General features: G+C 42.8%; 1 long non-coding RNA gene across 1 annotated transcript; it reads right to left on the bottom strand.

The window, feature by feature from the left end:
• Positions 1 to 321: 321 nt before the first annotated feature.
• LOC119297087 lies at positions 322 to 10,914 on the bottom strand. The gene is made up of 5 exons (XR_005145519.1): positions 10,180 to 10,914; positions 2,420 to 2,546; positions 2,146 to 2,274; positions 1,263 to 1,450; positions 322 to 755 (listed from the first exon to the last, which is right to left on the bottom strand). It is a non-coding gene; the product is annotated as an uncharacterized LOC119297087 (long non-coding RNA).
• Positions 10,915 to 11,410: the final 496 nt, after the last annotated feature.

Consider the following 11,410-nt stretch of genomic DNA (forward strand, 5'->3'; position numbering starts at 1 on the left):
TATGGACCCATCTCTATCCTCATTACCATCATATGTGCAATACAACTGTCCTGTTTCCCAATTAGTTTATCATCGCTAACATGCTTCTACAAAAACCTGACCAAACCCGTGTTAACTACCGTAAAATATTTATTATAAATATAATTTGGAATGCAATAGGTATAAAAATCATAGAACATCATAGTAGAAAAGGTAGATGCATGTTCAAAGTTGCTTTCGATCTCCTCGATCTCCCAAGTAGAGGAACCCGCTTTGTTTTCTGTCTCGTATTTCAAAACAATATTATTATGCAGTATCGACTCATGAAATCCTCCATGAAAATCTTAAATATAATTTAAATAACTTATATCTCAAGCTATTTTAAACTCCCAATCTGTTCAATAAAAAAAACTGTAGATGCCATCTAAAATGTTTTTGTTGCTAAAGTCCTAGATATGGAGACATGCAAACTGTATATGTTCTGTTGTTCGTAGTCCAACAACAAAAAATGTAGAAGCAACCTCTAAAAAACGTGTAGACATGCCATGTATCTGACCCTCGCTGTGTCTGGCTTGCCTCTCTATGTCCTCCTCGCCCATCCTCTTCCAGATTTCCAGTCTTCCGCGAGCCCATGCCGGACTACCCTGCCGCAGCCTTTAGCTGCCACCGCATATGAATCCCTCGTCCCGTGCCATTGCATCGACATCTCCGCTAAGTGTGCATCCAGCATCCGCTGTATAGACGCCGCTCGCATCAACTTTCCTAAACCCACTGTCCTGACAGTCGAGAAACATATGTACAAACACAGTAATTCGTCTTAATGCTGATCATAGGTAAGACTAATCATCTTCTCGAGCATTCAAATAGTGGATTCCATATGACGGAAAATGAAGAGATACCATATGGTCACTAATGCATGTGCTCTCATGATAGACGGATAAACCATGGTATGACTGTGGAAATAAAACTATGAATAGTGCACAATCTGTAGGAAAAAATGATCAATCAATGTAGATGCTATTGAGTTTCTTCTTCTTTGTGAGTGAAAATTCCATGAGCAGCAATTATTAGCACAGGTTTTCGGCCTATCTATCGAGCAACACACATACATGGGATTCGTTGAAAGCATATCTTCATATGTTTGTTGGTGAACACCAAGATAAATTAGTTCTGCTAAAAAGAGTAATATATTTTGCTTATCGGGCATAAACTATGAATAGAGGATCAAACTAAGCCTAGATCGACAAATTTCGACAAAAAGTAAAACTTAAGGAAGAGTAAACCTGAAGGCAGATTCGAGAGAAGACCAACCTATATAGTTGGTCTGATTCTCATCTTCTCCCTGCTCAAGGGAAGTGCATGCTTTTTCTCCACATGTGTCAATTCGAAGAAAGGATTTGGGCCGTTCAGTCTTGTAACACGTACATGGAGTCTGTTCAATGCAAATCTGCATTTGTTGTTGGTGGAAAACCTATAGATTCGTTTTGCTAAAAGAAGTAAGATGTTTTGCTAGTCGGCATTAAACTGTAAATAGAGGATCAAACTAACTATTGAACGAAAAAAATTGACAGACAGTAAAACTTAAAGAGGAGTATACATGAATTCACATTAGAGTGAACACCAACCTATCTAGTTGGTCTGATTCTCGTCTCTTCCCTTGTGCAAGAAAAGTGCAGGAATTTTTTTAGAAATAGACAGGCTGTAATCGGTATGCTGGTGGTTGTTAGGGCCGTACTAAAGACAATAATGGGCCTAGCTACCGGCAGCTGGGAGTGACTATGGAGATGCACAGGTGGAGAGGAAACTCCTGCCCATTGAGAAACACCTGCCCACGTAGTTTGCTGAGATGACCGATAGTCGGACGCTAGATAGACCAGATTAACAAACGGAACCTGCAGCTTTGCCTTGCGTCAACCCTTCTCCACTGCATCGTCCATCATGGATTACAGTGTGATCAAGCATGTAAGTTGAGGAGATTGGAAAAACCGAAGATGTAGCACTGCCCAACTACATATATCATCTGAATAATAATTAGAAACTTGGAACCCACAAACTGGTCCACTTCTAATCAGTTTGTGACGTTCAATTCTTTGGTCAAGCAATCAATCAACTACACCAATTATCTTGGAAAGAAACTAAAAAAGCTGCCAAATTGAAAGTGCTTACTTGTAGGTTCTGAACCTATGAAAAATATTCCATACAGTGTTGCGGATATTCAATAATGTGAACTGATATATCAATATGTGTCCGCGTACTTTCCGGGTTTGTTTTGTGTTGTCGCCACTGTTTTAGATGCTAAATTGCAGAAAACAAAGAAAGGATAACATTAATATAACAGATCAAAGGAACACAATTTTTGAAGTTTATTCAATGCACAAATTGGAAAGAAGGAGTATGAAACTTTGATCAAATCTTGGTAAAAACAGTGTGAGAAACAAACCTGATCCCGATGTTTTTTAGATCCAGATGAGGAGCCAAAATTTGATGCATTACGATCATTGATCAGCTGGATCCATGCCGAAAACTCCCTTGCTTCAGTTTGTGTAGAGAAGATGATTTCGTTTTCCCTGTGGGAACAGAGAGAATGGAGAGATGTGATGCACGGAAATTTCTTCTGAGAAAGGAAGGGTCGGCAAGATAGTTTTTAGGGTTTAGAGAGAGAGAGGGAGAGAGAGAGAGGAGAGGGACAGGAAGATACGTGTGAGGGAGAGAGAGAGAGAGGAATATACGGGGGAGAGAGAACAGAGAGATGAAGGGATCGTGTTTACATTTTTTTGGGTAAAAGTGACGTGTTTACACGGGAGAGAGAGAGTTAATTAAGGATAGGGAGGGCTGGTTTTTTTTCTTTTGAAGGGATGATTGCGTAGTTAGGATTCTAGTTTAGTTACATACAGATTGGTTAGTGGGCCTTTTATTTTTTTTCCTTTTTACAGTTATACGACAGAGAATTAGACGGGTTAATCTAGGCCATAAAAAAGTGGCCCCACAACATTAACGGCTCTTAATTTCTAATTAATGTGGGATTTTCTAGGGAGTCGAAAATTAGTATAGGTATAGATAGATATGTTCCTAGAGAAAATTGTGTTGAAAGATGTTAGTAGCAATGATGCGGATTGGATCCGTGATCTGAGGTTTATCCTCATTGCTGCACAGAAGAATTATGTTCTTGATGCACCGCTAGGTGACGGACCTATTGCAGGAGTAGATGCAGACGTTATGAACGTTTGGCTAGCTCAATATGATGACTACTTGATAGTTTAGTGCACCATGCTTAATGGCTTAGAATCGGGACTTCAAAGACGTTTTGAACGTCATGGAGCATATGAGATGTTCCAGGAGTTGAAGTTAATATTTCAAGCAAATACCCGAGTTGAGAGATATGAAGTCTCCAACAAGTTCTATAGCTAAAAGATGGAGGAGAATCGCTCAACTAGTGAGCATGTGCTCAGATTGTCTGAGTACTACAATCGCTTGAATCAAGTGGGAGTTAATCTTCCAGATAAGATAGTGATTGACAGAATTCTCTAGTCACCATCACCAAGTTAGTAGAACTTCGTGATGAACTATGATATGCAAGGGATAACGGAAACGATTCCCAAGCTCTTCGTAATGCGGAAATTGACGAAGGTAGAAATCAAGAAAAACATCAAGTGTTGATGGTAGACAAGACCACTAGTTTCAAGAAAAGGGCAGAGGGAAGAAGGGGAACTTCAAGAAGAACAGCAAGCAAGTTGCTGCTCAAGTGAAGAAGCCCAAGTCTGGTCCTAAGCCTGAGACTAAGTGTTTCTACTGCAAAGGGACTGGTCACTGGAAGAGGAACTACCCCAAGTGATTGGCAGATAAGAAGGATAGCAAAGTGAACATAAGTATATTTGATATACATGTTATTGATGTGTACTTTACTAGTGTTTATAGCAACCCCTCAGTATTTGATACTAGTTCAGTTGCTAAGATTAGTAACTCGAAACAGGAGTTGCAGAATAAACAGAGACTAGTTAAGGGTGAAGTGACGATGTGTGTTGGAAGTGGTTCCAAGATTGATATGATCATCATCGCACACTCCCTATACTTTTGGGATTAGTGTTGAACCTGAATAAGTGTTATTTGGTGTTTGCGTTGAGCATGAATATGATTTGATCATGTTTATTGTAATACGGTTATTCATTTAAGTAAGAGAATAAATTGTTGTTCTGTTTACATGAATAAAACCTTATATGGTTACACACCCAATGAAAATAGTTCGTTGGATCTCGATCGTAGTGATACACATAATCATAATATTGAAACCAAAAGATGCAAAGTTAATAATGATAGTGCAACTTATTTGTGGCACTGCCGTTTAGGTCATATTGGTGTAAAGCGCATGAAGAAACTCCATGCTAATGGATTTTTGGAATCACTTGATTATGAATCATTTGATGCTTGCGAACCATGCCTCATGGGCAAGATGACTAAAACGCCATTCTCCGGAACTATGGAGCGAGCAACTGACTTATTGGAAATAATACATACTGATGTATGAGATCCGATGAGTGTTAAGGCTCGCGGCGGGTATCATTATTTTCTGACCTTCACAGATGATTTGAGCAGATATGGGTATATCTACTTAATGAAACACAAGTCTGAAATATTTGAAAAGTTCAAAGAATTTCAGAGTGAAGTGGAGAATCATTGTCATAAGAAAATAAAAGTTTCTACGATATGATCGCAGAGGTAAAATATTTGAGTTACGAGTTTGGCCTTCAGTTAAAACAATGTGAAATAGTTTTACTACTCACGCCACCTGGAACACCACAACATAATGGTGTGTCCGAACATCATAACCGTACTTTATTAGATATGGTGCGATCTATGATGTCTCTTATCGATCTACCACTATAATTTTGGGGTTATGCATTAAAGACAGCTGCATTCACGTTTAAAAGGGCACCATCTAAGTCCGTTGAGACGACACAATCTGAACTGTGGTTTGGCAAGAAACCAAAGTTGCCGTTTCTTAAAGTTTGGGATTGTGATGCTTATATGAAAAAGTTTCATCTTGGTAAGCTCAAACCCAAATTGGAGAAATATGTCTTCATAGGATACCCAAAGGAGACTGTTGGGTACACCTTCTATCACAAATCCGAAGGCAAGACTTTTGTTGCTAAATTCAGAGTTTTTCTATAGAAGGAGTTTCTCTCGAAAGAAGTGAGTGGGAGGAAAGTAGAACTTGATGAGGTCACTATACCCGCTCCCTTATTGGAAAGTAGTTCATCACAGAAATCTGTTCCTGTGACTACTACACCAATTAGTGAGGAAGCTAATGATGATGATTATGTAACTTCAGATCAAGTTACTACCGAATCTCGTAGGTAAACCAGAGTGAGATCCGCACCAGAGTGGTACGGTAATCCTGTTCTGGAAGTCATGTTACTAGACCATGACGAACTTGCGAACTATGAGGAAGTGATGATGAGCCCAGATTCCGCGAAATGGTTTGAGGCCATAAAATGTGAGATATGATCCATGTATGAGAACAAAGTATGGACTGTGATGGATTTGCCCGATGATCGGCAAGCCATAGAAAATAAATGGATCTTCAAGAGGAAGACGGACGCTGATAGTAGTGTTACTATCTACAAAGCTAGAATTGTCGCAAAAGGTTTTCGACAAGTTCAAGGTGTTGACTATGATGAGATTTTCTCACTCGTATATATGCTTAAGTCTGTCTGAATCATGTTAGCAATTGCCGCATTTTATGAAATCTGGCAAATGGATAAACAAAATTGCATTCCTTAATGGATTTCTTAAAGAAGAGTTGTATATGATGCAACCAGAAGGTTTTGTCAATCCTAAAGGTGTTAACAAAATATGCAAGCTCCAACGATCCATCTATGGACTGGTGCAAGCATCTCGGAGTTGGAATATATGCTTTGATAAGTTGATCAAAGCATATAGTTTTATACAGACTTACGGTGAAGCCTGTATTTACAAGAAAGTGAGTGGGAGCACTACAACATTTCTGATAAGTATATGCGAAAGACATATTGTTGATCGGAGATAATGTAGAATTATTCTACAAAGCATAAAGGAATGTTTGAAAGGAGTTTTTCAAAGAAAGACATCAGTGAAGCTGCTTACATATTGAGCATCAAGATCTATAGAGATAGATCAATACGCTTGATAAGTTTTTTCAATGAGTACATACCTTGACAAGATTTTGAAGTAGTTCAAAATGGAACAGTCAAAAAGGAGTTCTTGCCTGTGTTACAAGGTGTGAAATTGAGTAAGACTCAAAACCCGACCACGGCAGAAGATAGAGAGAGAATGAAAGTCATTCCCTATGCCTCAGCCATAGGTTCTATAAAGTATGCCATGCTGTGTACCAGATCTATTGTATACCCTACACTGTGTTAAGCAAGGGAGTACAATAGTGATCTAAGAGTAGATCACTGGACAATGGTCAAAATTATCCTTAGTGGAATAAGGAAATATTTCTCAATTATGGAGGTGACAAAAAGGTTCGTCGTAAAAAGTTACGTTGATGCAAGTTTTGACACAGATCTGAGTCTCGATCTAGATACATATTGAAAGTGGGAGCAATAAGCTAGAGTAGCTCTGTGCAGAGCATTGTTGACATAGAAATTCGCAAAATACTTATGGATCTGAATGTGACAGACCCATTGACTAAAATTATCTCACAAGCAAAACATGATCACACCTTAGTACTCTTTGGGTGTTAATCACATAGCGATGTGAACTAGATTACTGACTCTAGTAAACCCTTTGGGTGTTGATCACATATCGATGTGAACTATGGGTGTTAATCACATGGTGATGTGAACTATTGCTGTTAAATCACATGGCGATGTGAACTAGATTATTGACTCTAGTGCAAGTGGGAGATTGAAGGAAATATGCCCTAGAGGCAATAATAATGTTATTATTTTATTTCCTTATATCATGATAAATGTTTATTATTCATGCTAGAATTGTATTATCCGGAAACATAATACTTGTGTGAATATATAGACAAACCAAACGTCACTAGTATGCCTCTACTTGACTAGCTCGTTGATCAAAGATGGTTATGTTTCCTAGCCATAGACATGTGTTGTCATTTGATTAATGGGATCACATCATTAGGAGAATGATGTGATTGACATGACCCATTCCATTAGCTTAGCACCTGATCGTTTAGTATGTTGCTATTGCTTTCTTCATGACTTATACATGTTCCTATGACTATGAGATTATGCAACTCCCGTTTACCGGAGGAACACTTTGTGTGCTACCAAACGTCACAACTTAACTGGGTGATTATAAAGGAGCTCTACAGGTGTCTCCAAAGGTAAATGTTGGGTTGGCATATTTTGACATTAGGATTTGTCACTCCGATTGTCGGAGAGGTATCTCTGGGCCCTCCCGGTAATGCACATCACATAAGCCTTGCAAGCATTGCAACTAATGAGTTAGTTGCGAGATGATGTATTACGAAACGAGTAAAGAGACTTGCCGGTAACGAGATTGAACTAGGTATTGAGATACCAACGATCGAATCTCGGGCAAGTAACATACCGATGACAAAGGGAACAAAGTATGTTGTTATGCGGTCTGACCGATAAAGATCTTCGTAGAATATGTAGGAGCCAATATGAGCATCCAGGTTTCGCTATTGGTTATTGACCGGAGACGTGTCTCGGTCATGTCTACATTGTTCTCGAACCCGTAGGGTCCGCACGCTTAAGGTTTCGATGACAGTTATATTATGAGTTTATGCTTTTTGATGTACCAAAGTTTGTTCGGAGTCCCGGATGTGATCACGGACATGACGAGGAGTCTCGAAATGGTCGAGACATAAAGATTGATATATTGGAAGCCTATATTTGGATATCGGAAGTGTTCCGGGTGAAATCGGGATTTTACCAGAGTACCGGGAGGTTACCGGAAAGGTGGCCAGGGCTGGGCCGCGCGCCCCTCCCCCCTAGTCCGAATAGGACAAGGAGAGGGGGGCGGCGCCCCCCCTTCCTTCTCTCTCTCTCTCCTCTTTCCCCCATCCCGAATCCTATTCCAACTAGGAAAGGGGGGAATCCTACTCCCGGTGGGAGTAGGACTCCTCCTGGCGCGCCCTCCTCCTAGCCGGCCGCACCCCCCCTTGATCCTTTATATACGGGGGCAGGGGGCACCCCTAGACACACAAGTTGATCCACGTGATCATATTCTTAGCCGTGTGCGGTGCCCCCTTCCACCATAATCCTCGATAATATTGTAGCGGTGCTTAGGCAAAGCCCTGCGACGGTAGTACATCAAGATCGTCACCACACCGTCGTGCTGACGGAACTCTTCCCCGACACTTTGCTGGATCGGAGTCCGGGGATCGTCATCAAGCTAAACGTGTGCTAGAACTCGGAGGTGCCGTAGTTTCATTGCTTGATCGGTCGGGCCGTGAAGACGTACGACTACATCAACCGCGTTGTGCTAACGCTTCCGCTGTCGGTCTACAAGGGTACGTAGATCACACTCTCCCCTCTCGTTGCTATGCATCACCATGATCTTGCGTGTGCCTAGGAAAATTTTGAAATTACTACGTTTCCCTACAATATCTCGTTCTTAGGGCACACTCAGATTGTCTTAGGTACGGGTAGGCCAGCCCAGAGTTGCCCCTGGTGGCCACCGGCAGCTGACAGGTTGGACCAACACTCAGAGGAGCACTGGCCCGGGGGGGGGGGGTTAAAATAAAGATGACCCTTGAGTCTGCAGAACCCAAGGGAAAGAAAAGGGGTAGGTGGCGAATGGTAAAACCAATGTTGGGCATTGCTGGAAGAGTTTTATTCAAGGCGAACTTTCAAGGGGTTCCCATTATTACCCAACCGCGTAAGGAACGCAAAATCCGGGAACATAACACCGATATGATGGAAACTAGGGCGGCAAGAGTGGAACAAAACACCAGACATAAGGCCGAGCCTTCCACCCTTTACCAAGTATATAGATGCATTAATTAAATAAGATATATTGTGATATCCCAACAAGTAAACATGTTCCAACAAGGAACAACATCTCCATGTTCCAACAAGGAACAAACTTCAATCTTCACCTGCAACTAACAACGCTATAAGAGGGGCTGAGCGAAGCGGTAACATAGCCAAACAACGGTTTGCTAGGACAAGGTGGGTTAGAGGCTTGGCTAAATAGTAAGGGAGGCATGATAAGCAAGTGGTAGGTATCGCAGCATAGGCATAGCAAAAGAGCGAGCAACTAGCAAGCAAAGATAGAAGTGATTTCAAGGGTATGGTCATCTTGCCTGAGATCCCGCAAGGAAGAAGAACGAGTCCATGAAGAAGACAAACGGACGTAGCCAACAAATCCTCACAACACGACGTTACCGGATTACCGAGACGAAGTGCACCGGAAAGAAAGCAAACAACATAGTAAACAACCACCACAAAATCATGGCATGATGCACAATCAAGTATGATGCATGTCCGGTTTAATGAAGCATGGCATGGCAAAGTGCACAAACAATCCTACAAATTAAGTGGAGCTCAACATGCAACTCCGTTGCATATCAACGAAACACCACGTGACTTATTTAGTTCGACCTTGTTTATGTACCCAACAATATTCAATGTTGTTAGCATGGCAAGAGGGTGAAGCAAATGAAAACTACCTATCTAGTCAAGTTTAAATGAGGCCGGAAACAACGAACAACAATTCCGGAAACTCCTCATATGCATATATTAGGTTTGGTACTGATCTGCCCTAAACATAATTTTAGAGTTATTAAACATGCAAAGTAAAGCCACCATGTTAAACTAGGCAAAATTCTACCCCATTTACATATAAAGTTTATTAAATTTGGAACTACGGTTATTTAGTTATGAATTAAATCATTTTAACAAGTTATTTAAACAAATTTAAACAAACAACATTTTAAACATTTTAAACATGCATGAAAGTTGAATATTATTAAACTAGGCAAAATTCTAGACATTTTGCATATAAAGTTTGTTTTAATCCGATGCACGGTTAATTAGTTAGGATATGCATGAAGTGCAAGGGTTTTTCTGTATAAAAAACTGCAGTTCTGGAAATTAGAAAAATCGTCCTCTCAGGAAAAAAACAACACGGGCCAGATCTGAGGCAAACTGGGCCTAGGGAACTGCTCACGCTGGGCCAACAGAGAGAAAGAGGGAAAAAAACAAGGGGGTGCTGGTGCCTCACCATGGGCCGAGGCCCAGTTGGTGGGGAGGCTGCAGGAGGGGCGCGCTGGGCCTCGGGCATGCTTGTGGCCCACGCGGGCATGTGCGGTAGCGGCCTAGTTCACGCTCACCCGAATCACAGAGGAAGGGGACGAAGCAGGTCGACGAAGCAGAGGATGGAGCGGGCCGCGCTTCGCCTTGCAGCAGGACGACGGCGGCGGCCTAGCGCGTCTCCGGTGAGGGCCAGTGCGCGGGATGGCTGGGGAGGCGGATCCGCAGCGGTGGAGGCTTGAGGCGCTGGTGCGGGAAAAGCTCAGCGACGCCATGGCGCGGGGTACTCCTGTCGACAGAGAAAGGAGAACAGAGAGATGAGAGAGGGAGAAACGGGAGGAGCACAAGAAGGAGAAGAAGGGGGTGACGCTCATCTGGATCGGGAGGAGCTCGGGCACGAGCACGAGGGCAGCGGTGGAGCAGTGGCTTGCGAGGGATCCTCTCCTCTCAATGGAGCTCGGGAATGAGGGCACGGGGAGTAGCGGGGTGCAGGCGCCTGGTGGTGCTCGACGGCGGAGGAGCTCCTCTCCGGTTGGGTTCGAGCGAGGCAATGAAGAGGAAGCAGGCGCGAGGCTGTGGCCTCGATCCATCCTGGATCGGGCGCTGGCTGGCTGCGGGAGAGATCGAGCGTGGGGGCTGGCTGCGATGGGAGATGCAGTTGGATGGATGGATCGATCTAAAACAGTGGGGATTGGCCGGCGTTGAAAACAAGGAGAGTGGCGGCAGATGAGATGGATGGAAGGGACAAACTGCCTAGGATCTAGGGTTGGTCTAGTTTTAGACTAGGGAGTATATATATATAAGGAAAGAGGGAGAGTTTAGGGGCTAATCCGTCCCTCCAATTAAAATCAAGCGGTCAAGATAAATAGACTAGGAAGTCCAAATAAGAAAACGGAGACGTTTTGTAGATGTTTGGGGATGATCCGGACACGACGGTGACGACTGCTCGGGTCGGGTCCGGGACAATTTTCGGACGCGCGCGCGAGGAGGGCCGCGGGCATAACCGAGAGAGGTTAGGTTGGGCCCGACGGTAGGTAGTGAGCTGTGTAGACGGTCTCGAGCTGAGAGAAGAGAAGAGAGGGAGGCCCGGCGACCGTTTCCGGAGACCTAAAACGTCCGACGTTAGACCGGCTATAATGCCGCTATAGTTTAACGGTTGGGCTATCAAACGAACTCCGAATGCGATGAAACTTGGCGGGCGA

The sequence above is a fragment of the Triticum dicoccoides genome, chromosome 5A, assembly GCF_002162155.2.
Source record: "Triticum dicoccoides isolate Atlit2015 ecotype Zavitan chromosome 5A, WEW_v2.0, whole genome shotgun sequence".
Classification (NCBI taxonomy): Eukaryota; Viridiplantae; Streptophyta; class Magnoliopsida; order Poales; family Poaceae; genus Triticum; species Triticum dicoccoides.